At 50.6% G+C, this 24557-nt stretch overlaps 1 protein-coding gene and 1 long non-coding RNA gene across 2 annotated transcripts in view; one reads left to right on the top strand and one right to left on the bottom strand.

The window, feature by feature from the left end:
- The window catches only part of LOC144510462 (uncharacterized), an 84178-nt gene extending 60247 nt beyond the window's left edge, over positions 1-23931 (top strand). The window contains exon 3 of the long non-coding RNA XR_013500634.1: positions 23814-23931. This is a non-coding gene — a long non-coding RNA (uncharacterized LOC144510462). The remainder of the gene's footprint in view (positions 1-23813) is intronic.
- The window catches only part of aldh3b1 (aldehyde dehydrogenase 3 family, member B1), an 87577-nt gene that overhangs the window by 57839 nt on the left and 5181 nt on the right, over positions 1-24557 (bottom strand). The gene's annotated exons all lie outside the window — the stretch shown is intronic.

Genomic DNA, 24557 nt, shown 5'->3' with positions numbered 1-24557 from the left:
CGCATCCTTCGCCGGGCAGCGACGCCGAGGGTGCTTGGATAGGCCGCAAAAGTAGCATTTGGGTCCCGCTGGAACAGCCGTCGTAGTGGAACCGTCGCTGGAACGGGATGCAGGGTAGGCCCCGAGATTGCGGGAGGCCGCTTCTAGCGATTTAGCCATCGTGGCCGTTTTCTGGAGATCCAGGCCATCCTGTTCAAGCAGGCACTGCCGAATGTATGTAGACTCAACACCTGCAACGTAGGCATCCTGGATCAGGTCCTCTGTGTTCTGAGCTGCTGAAACAGCCTTACAGTCGCAAGCTCGAGCTAGGAATCGCAGGGCGTGCAGAAATTGGGTGCACGATTCTCCTGGCTGCTGCTTGCGAGTAGCCAGGAGATGTCTGGCGTAGACCACGTTAGGGCTCTTTCGAAACTGCCCTTTTAAGAGTTCTATAGCATCCACGTATGTAGTAGCGTCCCGGAAGATACCATAGACTGCATCGCTTACCTGGGCGCGGAGCACGTGGAGCTTATCGCCGTCGGAGTCGACGACCGCAGCGGCGTTGATGAATGCTTCAAAGCAGTCCAGCCAATGGTCAAATTTATTGGAGACTCCGACCTCTTGCGGGTCCAATATTAACTTGTCGGGTTTTAAAAGCTGCTCCATGTCAGTCAAATATTATGAATAAAATTGATTCTCTATTAGGCAAAAGACTACTTGTGTGCCAATACAACTGTAGGCTTTTATTCATAACAGAATCAGGAGCACATCCCAACAGGTAACCGACCCGAACTGAACAAGGGGGAGGAGACAGCCACCTTTATACTCGGTGACAAGGGGAGGAGCCAAGCCGGCAGGGGATGTGTCCAGGCATAACAAACACACAATGGTGGTCCAGGCAGGACAAAGGCACAACTGAAGTCCACCACAGCCCCTCTCCAGCCTGTTACACGGGAACAGGAGGAGACCCCATTCAGTCTCTTTTCCAGCCTGTTACACAGCAACAGGAGGAGGCCCCATTCACTCCCTTCTCGAGCCTATCACAAAGGAAGAGGAGGAAGCCCCATCCAGCCCCTTCTCCACCCTTTCACAGGAACTGGAGGAGTCCATTCAGCCCCTTCTCCTGCCTGTTACACTGGAACAGGAGGAGACCATTCAACCCCTTCTCCAGCCTGTTACACAGGAACAGGGGGAGACCCCATTCAGCCCCTTCTCTAGCCTGTAACACAGGAACAAGAGTAGGCCGCATCCAGCCCCTTCTCCAGCATGTTACATAGGAACAGGAGGAGGCCATTCAGCCTCTCTCCTACCTGTTACATGGCAATAGGAGGGGGCCCATTCAGCCCCTCTCCTCCCTGTTACGCAGGAACAAGAGCAGGCCCCATTCAGCATCTACTCCAGTCTGTTATACAGAACAGGAGGAGTTGCCATTCAGCCCCTCCTCTAGCCTGTTCCGCAGGAACAGGAGGAGGTCATTCAGCCCCTTCTATAGCTTGTTACACAGCAACAGAAGAGGGCCATTCAGCCCCTTTTCCAGCCTGTTACACATGAACAGGAGGAGGCCCCATTCAGCCCCTTCTCCAGCCTGTTACACAGGAACAGGAGGAGACCCCCTTCAACCCCTTCTCTAGCCTGTTACACAGGAACAGGAGGAGGTCATTCAAGCCCCTTCTCTAGCCAATTACACAGGAACAAGAGTAAGCCGCATCCAGCCCCTTCTCCACCCTGTTAAACAGGAACAAGCGGAGGTACCATTCAGCCCCTTCTTCAGCCTGTTGCACAAGAACAGGAGGAGGCCCATTCAGTCCCTTGTACAGTCCATTACACAGCAACAGGAGTAGACAATTCAGCACCTCTCCAACATATTACACACGAACAAGAGGCCCCTGTCAGCCTCTTCTCCAGCCTGTTACACAGGAACAGAAGGATGCCCCATTCAGCCCCTTCTCCTTCCTGTTACGAAGGAACAAGAGGAGACTCCATACAGCCTTTCCTCCAGGCGGTTACAGGAGGAGACCCCACTCAGCCCCTTCTCCAGCCTGTTACACAGGAACAGGAGGAGGCCCCAGTCAACCCCTGCTCATGCCTGGTACACAGGAACAGGAGGAGGCCATCCAGCCCCTTCTCCAGCCTATTACACAGCAACAGAAGGGGGCCCACTCAGCCACTCTGCAGCCTCTTAGACAAGAACGAGAGGAGTCTCCACTCAGCCCCTTCTTCAGCATGTTACACAGGAACAGGAGGAGACCCTTGAGCACCTCTCCAGCTTGTTACATGGCAACAGGAGGGGACCCATTCGGCCCCTCTCCTGCCTGTTACACAAGAATAGGAGGAGGCCTCATTCAACCCCTTCTCCAGCCTGTAACTCAGGAACAGAAGGAGGCCATTCAGCCCATTCTCGAGCCTGTTACAGAGGAACAGGAAGAGGCCATTCAGCCCCTTTCCCAGCCAGTTACACAGGAACAGGAGTCCATTCAGCCCCTTCTCCAGCCTGTTACACAGCAATGGGAAGGGGCCCACTCAGCCCCTCTCCAGACTGTTACACAGGAACAGGAGTCCATTCAGTCCCTTCAACAGATTGAAACACAGGAACAGGGGGCCCCATTCAGCCCCTTCTCCAGCCTGTTACACAGGAACAGGAGTCCATTCAGCCACATTTAGCTCCTTCTCCAGCCTGTTACACAGGAACAGGAGTCCATTCAGCCCCATTTAGCTCCTTCTCCAGCCTGTTACACAGGAACAGGAGGCTATTCAGTCCCTTCTCCAGCCTGAAACACAGGAATAGAAAGATACCCCATTCAGCCCCTTCTCCAACCTGTTACACAGGAACAGGAGTCCATTCAGCCCCATTCAGCTCCTTCTCCAGCCTCCTACATGGGAACAGGAGTAGTCCCTGTTCAGCCCCTTCTCCAGCTTTTTACATGGGAACAGAAGGAGGCCGTTCAGTCCCTTCTCCAGCCGGTTACACAGGAACAGGAGGGGGCCATTCAGCCCCTTCTCAAGCTTGATACACTGGAAAAGGAGGAGAGCATTCAGCCCCTTCTCCAGCCTGTTACGCAGGAACCGGAGGAGGCCATTTAGCCCGTTCACCAGCCTGTTACACAGGAACAGAAGGCCATTCAGCCCCTTCCCCAGCCTGTTACACAGAAGCAGGAGGGGACCCCATTCAGCCCCTTCTCCAGCCCGTTCCATAGGAACAGGAGGCCATTCAGTCCCTTCTCGAGCCTGTAACTCAGGAACAGAAGGAGGCCCTATTCAGCCCCTACACCAGTGTGTTATACAGGAACAGGAGGGCCCCATTCAGTCGCTTTTCCAGCCTTTGCACAGGAACAGGCGGAGACCTCATTCAGCCCCTTCTCCAGCCTGTTACAGGGGAACAGGATGAGGCCATTCAGCCCCTTTCCCAGCCCGTTACACAGGAAAAGGAGGAAGCCATTCAGCCCCTTCTCTCGCCTGTTATACAGGAACAGGAGGAGGCTCCATTCAGCCCCTTCTCCATCCTGTTTCACTGGAACAGGAGGAGACCATTCAGCCCCTTCTTCAGCCTGTTAAACAGGAACAGGAGGCGGCACCATTCAGCCCTTCTCCAGCTTGTTATGTCGGAAAAGGAGCAGCCCCCATTCAGCACCTTCTCTAGCCTGTTACACAGAAGCAGGAGGGGACCCCATTCAGCCCCTTCTCCAGCCCGTTCCATAGGAACAGGAGGCCATTCAGTCCCTTCTCGAGCCTGTAACTCAGGAACAGAAAGAGGCCATTCAACTCTTTCTCCAGACTGTACAGGGGAATAGGAGGAGGCCATTCAGCACTTTCCCCAGCCTGTTCCACAGAAACAGGAGAAGGCCCGATTCAGCCCCTTCTCCAATTGTTACACAGGGATAGGAGACCATTCAGCCTCAGCCCCAGCCTGTGGCATAGGAACAGGAGGCCATTCAGCCCCTTGTCGAGCCTGCTACAGGGGAACAGAAGGAGGCCATTCAGTGCTTTCTCCAGCCTGTTACGCAGGAACAGGAGGAGACCATTCAGCCCCTTCTCCAGCCTGTTAAACAGGAACAGGAGGAGGCACCATTCGACTCTTCTCCAGCTTGTTAGGCCGGAAAAGAAGGAGCCCCCATTCAGCCCCTTCTCCAGCCCGTTACATAGGAGGGGGAAGCCCCATTCAGCCCCTTCCCCAGCCTGTTACACAGGAACAGGAGGCCATTCAGTCTCTTCTCTAGCCTGTAACTCAGGAACAGAAAGAGGCCCCATTCATCCCCTACTCCAGCCTGTTACACAGCAACAGGAGGAGGCCATTCAGCCCATTCTCCAGACTGTACAGGGGAATAGGAGGAGGCCATTCAGCACCTTCCCCAGGCTGTTACACAGGGGCAGGAGGAGATCCCAGTCAGCCCCTTTTCCAGCCTATTACACAGGAACAGAAGGAGGCCGCATTCAGCCCCTTCTCCAGCCTGTTACACAGGAACAGGAGAAGGCCATTCAGCCCATCTCCAGCCTGTTACACAGGAACAGAACGAGACCATTCAGCCCCTCTCTTGCCTGTTACACAGGAACAGGAGGCGGCCCCATTCAGCCCCTTCTCCGGGCTGTTAGACAGGAACTGGAAGAGGTCATTCAGCCCCCTCTCCAGCCTGTTAGACAGGAGCAGATGGTTATTCACCCTCTCTCTCCAGCCTGTTGCAAAGGAACAGGAGGAGGCAATTCAGCCCCTTCTCTAGCATGTTACACAGGAGCAGGAGGCCACCCCATTCAGCCCCTTTCCGGCCTGTTACACAGGAACAGGAGGCCTCATTCAGCCCCTTCTCCAGCTGGTTAGACAGGAACAGGAGGAAGCCAGTCAGCCCCTCTCTGGCCTGTTACACAGAAACAAGATGTGGCCATTCCATCCCTCGAGACTTTTCCCACACTCAGTGCGATCTAGGCTGATCAATAACATATCTCCATTTTCCAAATTTTACTTTCTGAAACTCTTAATCACCTTAACGAAAAATCGCTAAGTTTTCAAATCTCCCTAAGGTGCAGGGAGGGGGTTCCAGATTTACCCCCCATCCTCGCCCTCGCCCCAGTTGTGTGGGAAATAAATGCTGGCTCAGCCAGTGATGTAAACATCCCATGAAAAAATAAACTTGAAAAGAGAAATGAAGGAAAATCAATGAAATTGTTTACTGAAGTCAACATTGATTGGCCTGCTGCTAAAGTTCGGGGGGGGGGGGGGGAGTTTTCCCGTCCCACCCGCTACGAGAATCATTGCAGATGCGGGGGGCATAGACTATGCAAAGGTCCATTGACCTTGGGTGGGAGTTTCTGGCCGCGCTCGTCCCAGAACCGGGAAATCCAGCCTAAGGTTTTGTCGCCTTGTTTACAGAGTTTAAAGTTTATTTATTAGTCACAAGTAGGCTGACATTGACACTGCAATGAAGTTCCTGTGAAAATCCCCGAGTCACCACATTCCGGCGCCTGTTCGGGTCAATGTACCTAACCAGCACGTCTTTCAGACTGTGGGAGGAAACCGGAGCACCCGGAGGAAACCCACGCTGACATGGGGAGAACGTGCAGACTCCACGCAGACAGTGACCCAAGCCAGGAATCGAAGCTGGGTCCCCGGCGCTGTGAGGCAGCAGTACTAACCACTGTGCCACCACGGACTCCCCTCACATTCATAGAAATCATAGAAACCCGACAGTACAGAAAGAGCCCATTCGGCCTATCGAGTCTGCACCGACCACAATCCCACCCAGGACCTACCCCCATATCCCTACATATTTACCCACTAATCCCTCTAACCTACGCATCTCAGGACACTAACGGGCAATTTTTAGCATGGCCAATCAACCTAACCCGCACATCTTTGGACCCCGTGATGTACCTGTCCTGGGAGTGTTTGATGGGAATAGTGTGGATGGAGCTTTCATCTTGTCTCTGATCCAATTTCTCTTTGTCCACGATTGTTTTGCTGTTTTTAATGGTGGGCCAGTGGAAACCAGAAAACTTCTGCAATTCAAGTTTGATTACATCTTTTATACAGGTGAGAAAGTGTAAATGGGAGTCGGGGGAACATTTGTGTGAGGCAGTGAGGAACATGGTCATTGGGGGCACAGAGATACCTATATATTGGAGACACAGAGGGAGGTATATATTGGAAACATATGGGGACGTATATGTTGGAGAGACACGGGGGGGAGTATGATATTGGAGACATGAAGGACATATATATTGGAGACACAGAGGATGCTCTGGGTGAGGCTGTAGGGGTTCGGGAGGATGGGGTTGTTGGTGGGAATGGGGGTGCACTGGCTGGGGTGCTGGGGGGGGGAATGGGGTGCTCTGGGTGGGATTTTGTGGGGCAATGGGGGTGTTCTGGGTGGGGGTGGGAATGGGTGTGCTCTGGGTGGGGGTTGTGGTGGTGCTCTGGCTGGGGGGGAATGGAATATTCTGGATGGTGCAGAGTGTATTGAAGAGGTCAGGGAGGATGAAAGGGGGTTTGACATCTCAATCTCGTGTGGCGATGGGGGATCTGAGGGTCTCTCGAAGACCCCGGGCAGTGGGCATCCTGAGTGACGTTGGGACAGTGAGCTGGAGCTGGGAAGGGTTTGTGAATTCTCTGTCGCTCCTTCACTGCTAACGCCCAGCCCGATCTGTCTCACCCCCACCCCGCACCCAGGGAGTAGCGCGGTGGGAAAGGTCATCATGAAAGCTACAGCAGAGCACCTGACACCCGTCACCCTGGAACTGGGGGGTTTAAAAATCAAATCAAATTGCAATCAAACTCACGCTTTCTGAAGAGATGTATTACTCCAATAAAATTGTGATATTTTTGATTTGATTTATTATTGTCACATGTATTGGGGTACAGTGGAAAGTATTGTTTCTTACGCGCTATACAGAGCATACCATTCATAGAGTACATGGGGAGAAGAAAAGGAGAGGTGCAGAATGTAGTGTTACTATCATAGCTAGGGTGGAGAGAAAGATCAACTGAATATATGGTAGTTCCATTTAAAAGTCTGATGGCAGCAGGGAAGAAGCTATTCTTGAGTCGGTTGGTACGTGACCACAGACTTTTCTTTTCTATCTTTTTCCTGACGGAAGAAGGTGGATGAGAGAACAAAGAACAATACAGCACAGGAACAGGCCCTTCGGCCCTCCAAGCCCGCGCCGCTCCCCGGTCCAGGATTGAATCCTGAATCCAGGATCCCCGCCCAATTTTCCAGCCTATCTGCATCCTAATATCCTATCCACCGAGCTGTCCCTCACAGCTACGATGCTTTGTTCATCACAACCTATTAACTCACCCCCACCCCCCCATTCCAGACCATGTGATCTCCAGGGAGAGGCGAAAACCGAGAGTGAAAACCCCAGGGCCAATATGGGGAAAAAAAATCTGGGAAATTCCTCTCCGACCCCCTGAGACGATCGAAACGAGTCCAGGAGATCACACTGGCCCTGATCAGAAAATGCTTCCCAACCCCATTCATTTCCACTTCTGCTTTACGAACACCCTCTGAATTCCCTGCCCCCGAGACAGGTTCCCAACTATCCGCGGTCTCGCTCTGTACTGGCACCAGCAAGATGATCATAGAATGAAGCCTTGAGACAAGAAACAAAGAACAATTAGCCCGCGCCGCTCCCTGGTCCAAACTAGACCACTCTTTTGTATCCCTCCATTCCCACTCCGTTCATATAGCTGTCTAGATAAGTCTTAAACGTTCCCAGTGTGTCCGCCTCCACCACCTTGCCCGGCAACACATTCCAGGCCCCCACGACCCTCTGTGTAAAATATGTCCTTCTGATATCTGTGTTAAACCTCCCCCCCTTCACCTTGAACCTATGACCCCTCATGAACGTCACCACCGACCCGGGGAAAAGCTTCTCACCGTTCACCCTATCTATGCCTTTCATAATTTTATATACCTCTATTAAGTCTCCCCTCATCCTCCGTCTTTCCAAGGAGAACAACAATGTCCTGTGTGTGTGGGGTCCTTAATTATGCTGCCTGCTTTTCTGAGGCAGTGGGAAGTATAGACAGAGTCAATGGATGGGAGGCTGGTTTACGTGATGGACTGGGCTACATTCACGACCTTTTATAGTCTGTTGCAGTCCAGGACAGAGCAGGATCCATATCAAGCTGTGATACAATCAGAAAGAATGCTTTCCATGGTGCATCTGTAAAAGTTGGTGGGAGTTGTAACGGACATGCCTTCTTCATTCCCTCTGACCTTTGAAATCTTTCCACACAAATGGAACAGACAAACATTTCTCCTTCCACCTTCAAAAGGCTGATGATATTGAGGTGCTGATGAATCGGGCGAGTGTCAATTCTTGATCATGCCTTTGGTTCGAGCTTTCCGTCTGTGCATCCTTTCTATCCGCTATTCTGTACAAATGAGTTCACAAAGTCATCGCTGTTCAGTATGGATAGAAATTCAGAACAGGAAATTCTGCTTTCCACCCAACCGCTTTTCCCCTCTCGTTCCATCAAGTCCAGGTCTCTCACCCCTTCCCTCCTTGCCAGGGGGAAATCCAAACTCCATTGCACCACCTCTCCTCCAAGTGTTCACCCTCCCTCTGCTCTCGCTGGGCTCAGTTCCTCAGCCCGTGTGCACAGACTGAGAATGAACTCAAATGAGTCAATCATTTTCTCTCCTGGTCATTGGGACCCAGAAGCTCCGCCCACCCTCTGTTCTCCAAATTAACAGACCCAGTCGGCTAAACCTCACCAGCTGCCCTTGGCAGTTTCTGTGGATCCGCCTCGCACTCCCACATCCTGTTTACAATTCCTTTCACAAGGTGTTCGGAGGGGAGCCTCAAACTCAAACCAAAACATCCGTCAAGATCTGAAAACTGTCAGCTTTCGAATATGGAACCAAAAAGCTTCATTGAAAGCAGGAAGAAGCACAATGTGTTCTGTGGGGCAGGGTTCAGCTGGCCTGTCAAAACACAAGCACAGTAAAGGAAACATGTCAACATGTGGGAATTCTGAGTTGGGACGACCTCTGCAATTGTAGCCTCAGGTCCCTCTGACACTGCGCACCCTTCAATTGTAGATTCCTTCTCCCTATTCTGAGGAACAAAGGCACCTTGGCGTGTTTGTCCACAGATCTCTGAAGGTGGAAGGGCATGTGAGTGGGGTGGTGAAAAAGGCATATGGGACACTTGCCTTTGTCAATTGAGGCATCGATTACAAGAACTTTGATGAGGCCACAGCTGGAGTACTGTGTGCGGTTCTAGTTGCCATTATTGAATGGGTGTGATTGCACTGGAGGGGGTGTAGAGGAGATTCACCAGGATGCTGCGTGGGATGGTACATTTAAGTTATGAAGAGAGGTTGGGTAGGCTTGGGTTGTTTTTGTTGGAGCAGAGAAGACTGAGGGGCGACCTGATTGAGGTGTACAAGATTATAAGGGGCATGGACAGAATGATAGAGAGCAGCTGGTAAAGCGGGTTGAATCTGAAGATTGAATGAAGTCCCGTCACCTTTCAGGTTGAGGGTTCCAAGCCTCAACACCCTCCTGTTGGTACAGAAACTGCAAAACTCAGGGTTCAGCTCAGAAGGTTAAGACAGTGTCTAATTGAAAGAAACTTCCATTGAGCTTTACTGAAACAAAATAGGAAGCCAAGGACATCGAGATCAGTGGCGTGGGGAGGAACATTACAATGGCAAACAGACAGAAACACATGGTTACACAGGGTATAGGTCTTTGAGGGTGACCGGATAGATTACGAGAGTTGCTGTAGCAAAGCAATTTGGATCATGCTCTCCGTACATAATGCTATTCAGTACGATACCATGGAAGTGGAAATGGTCCAGAGCTTCAAATTTCTAAGTGTTCAGATCACCAACAACCTGTCCTGTTCCCTCCACGCTACGCTAGAGATAAGAAAACTCACCAACGCCATTTTCTCAGGAGGCTAAGGAAATTTGGCATGTCCGCTATGAATCTCACCATTTTTTACAGATGCACCATAGAAAGCATTCTTTCTGTTTGTATCACAGCTTGGTATGGCTCCTGCTCTGTCCAAGATTGCAAGAAACTACAAAAGGTCGTGAACTTAGCCCAGTCCATCACATAAACCAGCCTCCCAGCCATTGAGCCCATCTGCACTTCCCGCTGCCTCGGCAAAGCAGCCAGCATAATCAAGGACCCCACGCACCCCGGGCATTCTCTCTTCCACCTTCTTCCGTCGGGAAAAAAATTGAAAAGTCTGAGGTCACGTACCAACCGACTCAAGAACAGCTTCTTCCCTGCTGCCATCAGACTTTTGAATGGACCTACCTTGCATTAAGTTGATCTTTCTCTACACCCTAGCTATGACTCTAACACATTCTGCACTCTCTCCTTTCCTTCTGCCCGATGTACTCTATGAACGGTATGCTTTGTCTGTATAGCGCACGAGAAATAACACTTTTCACTGTATAGAGCTTTATAGATAGAGCTGTGAAGAAGGCCTATAGTGTGTTAGCTTTTATTAACAGGGGGTTGGAGTTTAAGATCCGTGGGGTTATGCTGCAACTGTACAGGACCTTGGTGAGACCACATTTGGAATATTGTGTGCAGTTCTGGTCACCTCACTATAAGAAGGATGTGGAAGCGCTGGAAAGAGTGCAGAGGAGATTTACCAGGATGCTGCCTGGTTTGGAGGGTAGGTCATATGAGGAAAGGTTGAGGGAGCTAGGGCTGTTCTCTCTGGAGCGGAGGAGGCTGAGGGGAGACTTAATAGAGGTGTATAAAATGATGAAGGGGATAGATAGAGTGAATGTTCAAAGACTATTTCCTCGGGTGGATGGAGCTATTACAAGGGGGCATAACTATAGGGTTCGTGGTGGGAGATACAGGACGGATATCAGAGGTAGGTTCTTTACGCAGAGAGTGGTTGGGGTGTGGAATGGACTGCCTGCAGTGATAGTGGAGTCAGACACTTTAGAAACATTTAAGCGGTTATTGGATAGGCACATGGAGCACACCAGGATGATAGGGAGTGGGATAGCTTGATCTTGGTTTCAGATAAAGCTCGGCACATCGTGGGCCGAAGGGCCTGTTCTGTGCTGTACTGTTCTATGTTCTATGTATACCAATACACATGACAATAATAAATCAATTCAAACTTACCCTTATGATGGGGTGTTCGTGCACTCAGGGATACTGGAGGAGTCAACCACTATGTCCTGTTGCATTCTGGGATTGAGGAGTCCCCTTCACTGCTTCCTGTTGCATTCTGGGATAATGGAGGAGTCCTCCCTCTGCTGATTGCTGCACTTTGGGATGCTGGAAGAGACCACCCACAGGAGACTGCTGCACTCTGGGAGACATGATGTTGGACTGGGGTAAGCACAGTAAGAAGTCTCACAACACCAGGTTAAAGTCCAACAGGTTTATTTGGCAGCACTAGCTTTCGGAGTCTCAAGCTCCTTCATCAGGTGAATGAGGACTTGTGTTCACAAACAGGGCATATAAAGACATAAACTCAATTTACAAGATAATGGTTGGAATGTGAGTCTTTACAGATAATCAAGTCTTAAAGGTACAGACAAAGTGAGTGGAGAGAGGGCCAAGCACAAGTTAAAGAGGTGTGTATTGTCTCCAGCCAGGACAGTTAGTGAGATTTTGCAAGCCCAGGCAAGTCATGGGGGTTACATATAGTGTGACATGAACCCAAGATCCTGGTTGAGGCCGTCCTCATGTGTGCGGAAGTTGGCTATCAGTTTCTGCTTACTTGGTGCATCTTGGAATACAGGAGGAGTCATCCCACTGCTCACTGGTGCAGCTTGGGATGTTGGAAGAGTCCTCCAACTGGCTGACTGGCGCACTCTGGGATGCTGGGGGAGTCATTCCACTGCCAGCTGGTGGAACCCAGGGTACTGCAGCACCCATTACTCACTGGTGCAGCTTGGGATACTGGATGACTCCTCCCACTTGCTAACTGGTGCACTCTGGGATTCTAGAGGAATCCTCCAACTGCTGACTGGTGCAGCCTGGAATATTGGAGGAGTCCTCCCATTGTTGACTGCCGCACTGTGGGATATTGGAGGAGTCCTCCAACTGGCTGATTGGTGTTCTCTGGGATACTAGAAGAGTCCTCCCATTGCTGCCTGGAGCATGTCTGGGCCTCTTTTAAGGTCAAACCAAATAAACAAACTCAAGTTAAATCAGGACAAAGTAAAAGGGGCAGCTCCCCAAAAGGAGGGGGAACAGCCCGAACAAAAATCAAAGTACAAAGGAAACTTAAAAACATCAAATTATAATGTGATTATTAGGGTCGATAATGCACCCCAAGCCCTGTGGTGCCCAACGGGTGCGGAAGGCGTCAACCGCGCCCGTGGACACCGCATGCTCCCTCTCCAGGGACATCTGGCCACGAATGTAGCCGCGGTAGAGGGGCAGACAGTCAGGATGAATGGTCCCCTCGATCGCCCGCTGCCTGGACCTATAAATGGCGCGTTTCGCCAGGCCCAGGAGCCGGTTCATGAGGAAGTCGCCATCCCGACCCACCCCTCTCCACACCACGTGTCCATAGATCAGGAGCGTGGGACTGAAGTGCAAACAAAACATGAATAAAAGGTTCTTTAGGAAAACAAAAAGGGAGTGTAACCTAAGACACAAAACATAGACATGGTCCACGGATTCCACAAGACCACAGAAGGGGCAAGCTTCGGAGCCCGTGAACCAGTGAATCCTACGGTTGTGCGGAACTGCTGCATGCATCACCCTCCACCCCAGGTCCCCGATGTAATTGGGGGAGATCCCCCCGTAGAGGGACCTCCGCCGCCCGACGGCAACAAAACCCGCCAAGGTGTACCCGGGCGACAGGCGAGGACGCGGTAGTGGAAGGTGTGCAGCAGCAGCTGTACAGGAAATGCCTCCGCACGGCGGAAAAAGGCACGGAGGACATTTCCGCGAGGCGGCTCATGCTGTGGGTCACCTGACCCGAGGAGGAGGGTTGAGGCTTTGGGCCAATGTGGAATTCCGTCCGAGCAGGGGAACGCTTGGGCGGGATCCCACTGCACGCCTGCGCCGCCTCGCGACCTTGTGCACTTTCGGGGCCGAGCATGACCGTCCGAAGGTCTTGGATGGCTTTGGCCGCGCACTGGACGGACACCCCCGCGCGCTCAGCCAGCACGTGGGGGCTCATCCAGCCCGCCCCTCCGCCATCCAGTACGTACCCGATCCTGGTCACCCTGGCGTCCACAGCCCCCCTCTCCGCCAGTCACCTGAAGTCATACGGCTGGAAGAGCGGATTCCTGAGCAGCGGCTCTCGCACGAGAGCTGCTACTCCTGACGGGGGAGAGCTGCGTCGTGAGGCGACCGTGTTCCAGACAGTGAGGAGAACCTGGTAAAAGACGGGCAACTCCTGCAAGGAGGACGAAACGTGCCCCAGATTGATATGCAGGAGCTGCACTGGCGGAAGAAATACGTCACAGGGCACACCATCGTGGAGGGGGCTCAATGTAAAGGTACCTCTGCAGGGCCTGGGGGTGGAAGGCCGCTATCTGACTGCGAAGACACACCAGACCTTGTCCGCCCTCCTCAAGCGGGAGATGCAGAACCGCGGCAGGGACCCAGTGCAGTCGGTTGTCCCAGAAGAACCGCACGAGGGTTCTCTGGATTTTGGCGACAAAGCCAGGGGGAGGGGTCAAAGGGACCAGCCAGTACCACAGCATGGAGGCAACCAGCTGGTTTATGACGAGAATTCGCACTCGGAGCAGTCCTGTCCAGCGACTCAGGCGGGCGGAGACTTTGGCCTCCAGCTCCCGCCAGTTCGCCGGCCGGGATTCCTCAGCTGGGCAGAGATGGGCCCCCAAGTAGAGGAGGTTGGTCCTGCCGGGTGAAAGGCCTGTGCTCCTCCGGAAGGGGATCTGTCTCCCACAGACCGACAATGAGTCCGGAGCACTTGGCTCAGTTGATCTGGGCGGAGGACGCGGCGGAGTACACCGCATTCTCGCATTCTCCGTAGGTCAGCCGAGTCAGTGAACATGAGGAGCATGTCATCGGCGTAAGCCGACAGGACCACCTCTCCGTCCGGACCGTGCAGCGCCAAACCCGACAACCTCCACCGCAAGAGGCACAGGAATGGCTCCACGCATATAGAATACAGTTGGCCGGACAAGGGGCAGCCCTGCCGTACTCCTCTCCCAAAACGAAGGGGCGCCGTGAGGGACCCGTTAACCTTAATCAGACACTCTGCAGCAGAGTACAGTAATCGGATCCGGGCGACAAAATGCGTCCTGAACCCGAATGCGCGCAGTAAATACTCGTGCTCCACCCTGTCGAACGCACTCGACAGGCCAGCCCTCTGGGAATGATGGATAAGGTCCCGGATGAGGTGGAGATTATCGTGAATACAACGGCCCGGGACTGTGTAGGACTGGTCAGGGTGGATCATGTGGTCCAGCACAGATCCAAGGTGTGAAGCCATGGTCCTGGCAAAGATTTTATAATCCGTGCTGAGGAGGGAGACCGGGCACCAGTTTTTGAGTAGGCAGAGATCCCCCTTCTTGGGCAGCAGGGCAATGATGGCCCTGCGCCACGAAAGGGGCATCTCCCCGGTAGCAATGTTCTCCCCCAGGACCCCCGCGTAGTCGTTCCCCAGGATGTCCCGGAATGCCCTGAAGAACTCCACGGTCAGCCCGTCCAGCCCCAGGGCTTTGCCCCGACTGAGGCCATTGAGGGCGCCGGTCAGTTCAGCCTGGCTAATATTGGCCTCCAGCCGGCCGATGCCCTCCGGGCTGACCTGCGGCAGGTCCTCTCACAGAACTCTGCGGGCATCCTCGCTGGACGGATCCGGAGAGAAGAGGTCGGAATAGAAATCCCGGGCAATGGCCCAGATGCCCTCCGGATCCGAGACGAGGGAACCGTCGTCGGCCAGCAGCGTAAGGAGTTGCTGACGGTTAGCCCGCCCTTTTTCCAGCGAGTAGAAGGGGGAGCCACGGTCCAGGTCCACCTGGAACTGGAGCCGCGACCTCACGTACGCGCCACGAGACCTGACAAGTTGCAGGTCCCGCAGCGCGCCCTCCTTCTCCCTGTACTCCAGCCCCAGGGCCGGGTCTGCGTCGGGCTGACTGAGACGTGCCTCCAGGTCGAGCACCTCCTTCTCCAACTCCTTGAACCTGGATTTCCGCCCCTTTGTCGACCCCCTCGCGTACTCCGGACAGAAGGTACGGATGTGAGTCTTGCCCACATCCCACCAGAGCCTCAAGGAGGGGAAGCCTCCCCGCTTCCTTCTCCAACCCGCCCAGAATCGACGGAACGAGTCCAGGAAGCGCTCATCCTCCAGCAGCGTGTTGTTAAAGTGCCAGTACGTGGACCCCTGCCGAACGCGAGACGGAACAAAGTCCGCCCACACCAGGCTGTGGTCCGTGCACGACACCAGCCGCACGGAGGCCGAAGACACGCCGGACACGTGCGCCCTCAAAATGTAAAGGCGGTCGATTCTGGACGTCCCGGCTCCAGGCCTCACGTAAGTGAAAGCTCTGGAGCCAGGATGGAGATAATGTCTGGGATGTTGGAGGAGTCCTCCAACTGGTTGACTGGCGCAACCTGGGATACTGGAGGAGTCATCCCATTTCTCACTGGAGCAGCTTAGGATGCTGAAAGAGTCCTCCCACTGGCTGACTGGTGGAACCCGGGGTACTGCTGCACCCATTACTCACTGGTGCAGCTTGGGATACTGGAGGAGTCCTTCCACTGCTGACTGGTGTACGCTGGGATACTGGAGGAGTCCTCCCACTAGCTGACTGGTCCCCTATTTAAGGAAAGATATTATTTCATTGGCAGCAGTTCAGAGAAGGTTCACTGGGATGATCCCCAGTGTGGAGGAGTTGTCTTATGAGGAAAGGTTAAACAGCCTGGGACTCTATTCAGTGGGTTTGAGAAGAATGAGAGGTGATGTCATTGAAAGATTTGGCAATGTAGAGGGGGTTTGACAGGGTCAATGCTGAGAAGAGTCTCGGACCTGAGGGCAGAGTCTCAGAGTAAAGTCGCACCAATTTCAGACTGAGATGTGGAGGAATTTCTTCTGAGTGTTGAGTCTTTGGAACTCTTTGCCGCAGAGAGCTGTGGGGGACGGAGTCCACGGGCAGGATTTTATGGCCATGCTCGCCCTGAAACCTGAAAAACCCACCCGCGGTCAACTTTTGATGGTCCACCCCTCGCCCACTCCCGTGGCAGGCAGGAATTCACCCCCTTGTGAATTGTTGTGGGCTTTGATGCCAGCCTTTTAGAACCGTAGAAAATTACAGCTCAGAAACAGGCCTTTTGGCCCTTCTTGTCTGTGCCGAGCCATTTTTTGCCTCGTCCCACTGACCTACACTTGGACCATATCCCTCCACACCCCTCTCATCCATGAACCCGTCCAAGTTTTTCTTAAATGTTAAAAGTTTAATGCTAAATGTTAAATTTACCACTTTATCCGGCAGCTCATTCCACACTCCCACCATTCTCTGCATGAAGAAGCCCCCCCCCCCTAATATTCCCTTTAAACTTTTCTCCTTTCACCCTTAACCCATGCCCTCTGGTTTTTTTCTCCCCTAGCCTCAGTGGAAAAAGCCTGCTTGCATTCACTCTATCTATACCCATCAAAATCTTATACACCTCTATCAAATCTCCCCTCATTCTTCTACGGCTCCAGGGAATAAAGTCCCAACCTATTCAATCTCTCTCTGTAACTCAGCTTCTCAAGTCCCGGCAACATCCTTGTGAACCTTCTCTGCACTCTTTCAACCTTATTTACATCCTTCCTGTGACTAGGTGACCAAAACTGTACACAATACTCTAAATTCAGCCTCACCAATGCCTTATATAACCTTACCATAACACTCCAACTTTTATACTCGATACTCTGATTTATAAAGGCCAATGTACCAAAGGCACTCTTTACGACCCTATCCACCTGTCACGTCACTTTTAGGGAATTCTGTACTTGTATTCCCAGATCCCTCTCTTCAACTGCGCTCTTCAGAGTCCTACCATTTACCCTGTACGTTCTACTTTGGTTTGTCCTTCCAAAGTGCAATATCTCGCACTTGTCTGCGTTAAATTCCATTTGCCATTTTTCAGCCCATTTTTTGTATTGGTCCAAATCCCTCTGCAAGATTTGAAAACCTTCCTCACTGTCCACTACACCTCCAATCTTTGTATCATCAGCAAACTTGCTGATCCAATTTACCACATTATCATCCAGATCATTGATATAGATGACAAACAACAATGGACCCAACACCCTTCCCTGCGGCACACCACTAGTCACAGGCCTCCACTCAGAGAAGCAATCCTCCACAACCACTCTCTGGCTTCTTCCATTGAACCAGTGTCTAATCCAATTTACAACCTCCACATGTGTACCCAGCAACTGAACCTTCCTAACTAACCTCCCATGAGGGACCTTGTCAAAGGCCTTGTTGAAATTTAATTGATCTCAACTTTACACTTCAAGTAACCAGACCAAGTCGCGGCGTTCTGTGAAACGATGTTTTAATCCAGCGATAGAGCTCGGACCCTGAAACGTCATAGCTCATTGTCTGTAACCAGCCAGAGTGCAGCATTCAGAAATACACAAGCAATTATATTTCCAACTTTGAATACAAGTAGAACATAGAACAGTACAGCAAAGAACAGGCCCTTCGGCCCACGATGTTGTGCCGAGCTTTGTCTGAAACCCGAATCAAGCTATTTCCACCATATCATCCCAAAGTACTCCATGTGCCTATCTAATAGCTTCTTAAATGTTCCTAAAGTTTCTGACTCCATTATCCCTGCAGGCAGTCCATTCCACACCCCAACCACTCTCTGAGTACAAAACCTACCTCGGACATCCTTCCTATATCTCCCACCATGAACCCTATAGTTATGCCCCCTAGTTACCACTCCATTCACCCGAGGAAATAGTCTTTGAACGTTCACTCTATCTATCCCCCTCATCATCTTATAAACCTCGATCAAGTCTCCTCTCCACCTCCTCCGCTCCAAAGAGAAAAGCCCAAGTTCCCTCAACCTTTCCTCATAAGACCTACCCTCCAAACCAGGCAGCATCCTGGTAAATCTCCTTTGCATTCTTTCCAGTGTCTCCACATCCTTCTTACAGTGAGGTGACCAGAACTGCACACAATATTCCAAATGTGGTCTCACCAAGGTCCTGTACAGTTGCAGCATAACCCCGCGGCTCTTAAACTCAAACCCCCTGTTAATGAACGCCAACACACTATAGGCCTTCTTCACGGCTCTATCCACTTGAGTGGCAACCTTCAGAGAACTATAGATATAAACCCCAAGATTTCTCTGTTCCTCCACATTCTTCAGAACCCTACCTTTGACCCTGTAATCCACATTTAAATTTGTCCTACCAAAATGAATCACCTCGCATTTGTCAGGGTTAAACTCCATTTGTCATTTTTCAGCCCAGCTCTGCATCCTATCTATATCTCTTTGCAGCCTACAGCAGCCCTCCACCTCATCCACTACTCCACCAATCTTAGTGTCATCAGCAAATTTACTGATCCACCCTTCAGCCCCCTCCTCCAAGTCATTTATAAAAATGACAAATAGCAGAGGACCAAGCACTGATCCCTGTGGCACTCCGCTGGTAACCGGTTTCCAGTCCGAAAATTTTCCATCCACCACCACCCCGTTTCTTCTGTTAGACAACCAGTTACCTATCCAATCGACCAAACTTCCCTCAACCCCACACATCCTTACTTTCTTCATAAGCCGACCATGGGGGACTTCATCAAACGCCTTACTAAAATCCATGTATATGACATCAACTGCACTACCTTCATCTACATACTTAGTTACCTCCTCAAAAAATTCTATCAAATTTGTGAGGCAAGACTTGCCCTTCACAAATCCGTGCTGACTATCCCGGATTAAGCTGCATCTTTCTAAATGGTCATAAATCCTATCCCTGAGGACCTTTTCCATCAACTTACCGACCACCGAAGTAAGACGAACCGACCTATAATTACCAGGGTCATTTCTATTTCCTTTCATAAACAGAGGAACCACATTCGCCACTCTCCAGTCCTCTGGCACCACCCCCGTGGACAGTGAGGACGCAAAGATCAATGCCAAAGGCTCTGCTATCTCATCCCTTGCCTCCCAAAGACTCCTAGGATATATTTCATCAGGCCCAGGGGACTTATCAACTTTCAGTTTATTCAAAATTGCAAGTACATCTTCCCTCCGAACATCTACTTCCTCCAGCCTATCAGCCTGTGACACCCTCTCTTCCTCAAAAACATGGCCCCTCTCCTTGGTGAACACCGAAGAAAAGTATTCATTCATCACCTCTCCTATCTCTTCTGACTCCTTGCACAAATTCCCACTGCCGTCCTTGACCGGCCCCAACCTCACCCTGGTAATTCTTTTATTCCTCACATAAGAGTAAAAAGCCTTGGGGTTTTCCTTGATCCGACCCGCCAAGGACTTCTCATGTCCCCTCCTAGCTCTCCTAAGCCCCTTTTTCAGCTCATTTCTTGCTATCTTGTAACCCTCCATCGAGCCAACTGAACCTCGTTTTCTCAACCTTGCAGACGCTTCCTTCTTCCTCTTGACAAGACATTCCACCTCTTTTGTGAACCATGGTTCCCTCACTTGGCCATTTCCTCTCTGCCTGGCAGAGACATACCTATCAAGGACACGCAGTATTTGTTCCTTGAAAAAGTTCCACTTTTCATCAGTGCCTTTCCCTGACAATTTTTGTTCCCATCCTATGCTTCCTAATTCCCGCCTGATTGCATCATAATTACCTCTCCCCCAATTGTAAACTATGCCCTGCCGTACGGCCCTCTCCCTCTCCATTGCAATAACAAAAGACACCGAATTGTGGTCACTATCTCCAAAGTGCTCTCCCACAACCAAATCCAACACTTGGCCCGGTTCATTTCCCATTACCAAACCCAATGTGGCCCCACCTCTTGTCGGCTTATCCACATATTGTGTCAGGAACCCCTCCTGCACACACGGCACAAAAACTGCCCCATCCAAACTATTCGACATATAAAGGCTCCAATCAATATTTGGAAAGTTAAAGTCCCCCATGACAACTACCCTGTGACCTCCACACCTATCCATAATCTGCTTAGCAATTTCTTGCTCCACATCTCTATTACTATTTGGGGGCCTATAGTAAACTCCTAACAACGTGACCGCTCCTTTCCTATTCCTAACCTCAGCCCATATTACCTCTGTCGGCAGATCCCCTTCGAAATGCCTTTCTGCAGCCGTTACACTCTCCTTGATTAACAGTGCCACTCCTCCACCTCTTTTACCAGCTACCCTACACTTACTGAAACATCTATACCCCGGAACTTCCAACAACCATTCCTGTCCTTGTTCTACCTATGTCTCCGTAATGGCCACAACATCGTAGTCCCAAGTGCCAATCCACGCCCCAAGTTCACCTACCTTATTTCGGATGCTCCTTGCATTGAAGTAGACACACTTCAACCCACTTTCTTGTCTGCTGGTACCCACCTTTGACCATGATACCCTTCCCAGTACCTCACTACACTCACTGACCTCCGGACTACAACTCCTTTTCCCATCCCCCTGACAAATTAGTTTAAACCCCCCCGAAGAGCTGTCGCAAATTTCCCTCCTAGGATATTGGTGCCCCTCTGGTTCAGGTGCACCCCGTCCTGTTGGTACAGGTCCCACCTTCCCCAGAAAGTGTTCCAATTATCCATATAGCTGAAACCCTCCCTCCTACACCATCCCTGCATCCATGTGTTTAACTGCACTCTCTCCCTGTTCCTCAACTCGCTATCTCGTGGCACCGGCAACATACCAGAGATGACAACCTGTTTTGTCCTGGCTCTCAGCCTCCACCCTAGCTCCCCGAATTCCTGTTTTAAATCCCCGTCCCTTCTCTTACCTATGGCTTTGGTGCCGACGTGCACCACGACTTGTGACTGTTCCCTCTCCCCCTTTAGAATCCTGAAGACACGGTCGGAGATGTACAAAGAAAAAGGGCGGCACGGTCGCACAGTGGTTAGCACTGCTGCTTCACAGCTCCAGGGACCTGGGTTCGATTCCCGGCTTGGGTCACTGTCTGTGTGGAGTTTGCACATTCTCCTCGTGTCCGCGTGGGTTTCCTCCGGGTGCTCTGGTTTCCTCCCACAGTCCAAAGATGTGCAGGTTAGGTTGATTGACCATGCTAAAATTGCCCCTTAGTGTCCTGGGATGCGTAGAGGGATTAGTGGGTAAAATATGTAGGGATATGGGGGTAGGGCCTGGGTGGGATTGTGGTCGGTGCAGACGCGATGTGCCGAATGGCCTCTTTCTGTACTGTAGGGTTTCTATGATTTCTATGATGTCACAGACCCTGGCATCCGGGAGGCAACATACCATCCGTGAGTCTCTCTTGTTGCCACAGAACCTCCTATCTATCCCTCGAACAAACGAGTCCCCAATAACTATAGCTCTACCGCGCTCCCCCTTTCCCTTCTGAGCCACAGGGACGGACTCAGCGCTGGCGATCTGGTCACTGCGGCTTACCACTGGTAGGTCGCCCCCCTCACCTCTATCCAAAGTGGAATACTTGTTGCTAAGGGGAACGACCACAGGGGATCCCTGCACTGACTGCTTCCTCCCAGCCCCTCTTACTGTCACCCATCTATTTTCATTCCCTGGAGCAACTATATCCCTGAAGCTTGTGTCTATGGCCCTCTCTGCCTCCCTGATGACCCTAAGCTCATCCAACTCCAGCTCCAGCTCCTTAACGCGGTCTTGGAGGAGCTGCAGATGGGTGCACCTCCCACAGGTGTAATCAGCAGGGACACTGACGGTGTCCCTCACTTCAAACATTCTGCAGGAGGTACATTGCACTGCCTTCACTTCCATCCCCTCCATATAACTTACTGCTACAAAGAAAAAGAATTGCTCCAATGGAACACTGAACCCTTTTTCCCCTTCCTCAGAGTGCACTGGGAAAGAAGTTTAAAAAGCAGGAACACAAAGCGGTGACAGTTTAAAAAGCAGGAACACAGAGCGGTGACAGTTTAAAGAGTAATTGGCATTTACCAATCACAATCACTTTGCTTCAATTAAGCTTGCCTCATTGTACTATCCATCATCGTGAAGCCTTAACACATCATTGATACAAGTTACCATCGTCTCAGCTTGTGCTGGTGTTTAAATATCACTCCCTTTTTCTCGTTCCAGTTGCCTCATTTAATGAGCTTTGCCCAGACAAATAGCCTTGGTGCTTATCTGTGAAGGCTCTTATAAGGCGGCTTTTTTTTCCATAGTAGCTTGTGTGGTTCTTAAACCTGTAAGATTATTCACCTTTTCATGTATATTTTCTGCTGAGATAGATGGATTTTTGATCAGGAAGGGAATCAAGGGTTACGGGGAAAGGGCAGGAAAGTGAGGAATGTCGGATCAGCCATGATCATATTGAATGGTGGAGCAGGCTCGAGGGGCTGAATGGCCTACTCCTATTTCTATTTATTGTAGTGATACAACAGAATCATAGAAACATGGGAGGTCTTATTAATTGGGGAATCAGGCTCAAGCGCTGAATGGCCTCCTCTTTTGTATGTCCAGATGTGAAAACTGTTGCTGTGTTTTCATATGATGGGAACCTTGTAGTAGTCTGTCGAGGAGGAGGGGACAAGAGCAATCTTTTGACTCAACGATCAGAAATAAGGACATAAGACAGAAGAGAAGCCACTTGCACGTGAATGTCTGGCTACGCCAGTGTGACTACCTTGATGAATCTGCAGCAGACGGGTAACTGAATCCCTTCCCACAGTCGCCACATTTGCAGTTTAAGTTTATTTATTAGTGCCACAAGTAGGTTTACATTAAAACTGCACTGGAGTTACTGTGAAAAGCCCCAGTTGCCTCACACTAAGAGAGAATTTAGCATGTCTTTTGGACTATGGGAGGAAACCGGAGCATCCGGAGGAAACCCACGCAGACAAGGGAGAACATAGACTCCACACAGACAGTGACCTAAGCCGGGAATTGAACCCGGGTCCCTGGTGCTGTGAGGCAGCAGTGCTAACCACTCTGCCACCATGTTGCCCCTTGGACATCCTTGCATTTCCACTGGGCAGATGATTGTGTAGATGGAGAAAGAACGACGACAACAATAATTTAACAACAGTAATGGCAATAGTGGTTTTAAAATGGCTATTGTGGCTGAGAGTTAAGCATGCTGGGAGTTTTGGTCAACTTCTAATTAAAATCAGATGCAGGTCATAAAGTTACTCTCAGTCATGGATCTGGTCTGGGAACTGTGGTCTGATGATTCCTGTGTTCAACAAATATGGGAAGTTGTTTACTTTCGAGTAGACACAATGGCATCGAATTGTATTGCCGTTATGTGAGGGACATGCCATTTGAACTAAGCATACCGGCGTCATTTACAAGTAATTTCATTGGCTGTTCGAGCCATGTGATTGATTTCTGGTTCCATCATTGGCTGGGTGACAGAGAATCTTCGGGAAGCAAGTGAAGGAATTTGTAGATAAAAGAAATGTGCAGTCCTTTGTTTAGCAATGGCAACTCTATAGAGATTCACCTTTGTAATAAGTGTGACCTGGAGGATTCTTCAGAGGGAAGATAGATGCGACATCGCGGATATTTTTTGGCCAAGGTTTTTCCCTAAACTTGGTAGTGAAGGGAAAGGGTTAATGTTTTTTCTACTCAATGTATTTTGTACCTAAAAGGTTGAACTTTGTACTTAGAATGTATCACAAGCATAACCCTTCATTATGGCTAATCCCCTTGTTTATACTGCTTCTGACATTAATACAAGTTAACTTTTATTCTTATAACAATAAATAGTCAAATGTAAATGTGAATGTGTTTGCAGACATGCAAGTCTTACCTTTTCTACAGGCTTGCGTGGTAAATGTCAACGGAAGAAAGCATTACAAGATGTGGAGTGCGATACGGCCGTTTGAAGAGGAACTCCCGCTGGGGCAGCTGGAAGAGCATCGGAACTTCAAAGGGAAACCGCGCGCGGGAAGAACAGGAAACAGAAGACCTGCGCTTCATGAGCTGAGAATGCCAGATACACTGGTTTATGGTCAAGAAGCTATCAATGTATTTTTTGTAGTTGGTCTGGAAGCTTGCTTCGTGACCAGCAATTGTAAATTGTATTTTTGAGTTGTGACTGGTCTGGGTTGATTCGTGACCAGTATTAGAAGCCATGCTGTATATATATCCCCACTTTTCTGTCTTCAGGGAGAACTTTGGCTTCCGCTTTCAAGGGGTCAGGTTCTCCTGCAAGCCTATGAGAAATATTTTGACTCATACCAGCCTCAGAGGTATTTTTTACCTACTACAGTAGTATCTATTTTCAGTTAAATAATTAAAGTTGGTAGAACAAAGAAAATTACAGCCCAGGAACAAGCTCTTCGGCCCTCCTAGCCTGCACCAACCATGCTGCCTGACTGAACTAAAACCCCCTACCCTTCTGGGGACCATATCCCTCTATTCCCATCCTATTCATGTACTTGTCAAGACTCCCCTTAAAAGTCATTATCGTATCTGCTTCTTCTACCTCCCCCAGCAGCGAGGTCCAGGCATCCACCACCCTCTGTGTAAAAAAAAAAGTGCCTTGTACATCTCTTTTAAACC

This window comes from Mustelus asterias, chromosome 23, assembly GCF_964213995.1.
Source record: "Mustelus asterias chromosome 23, sMusAst1.hap1.1, whole genome shotgun sequence".
Classification (NCBI taxonomy): domain Eukaryota; kingdom Metazoa; phylum Chordata; class Chondrichthyes; order Carcharhiniformes; family Triakidae; genus Mustelus; species Mustelus asterias.
The sequence above is the reverse complement of the archived record's forward strand: the minus strand, read 5'-3'. Positions and strand labels throughout refer to the sequence as shown.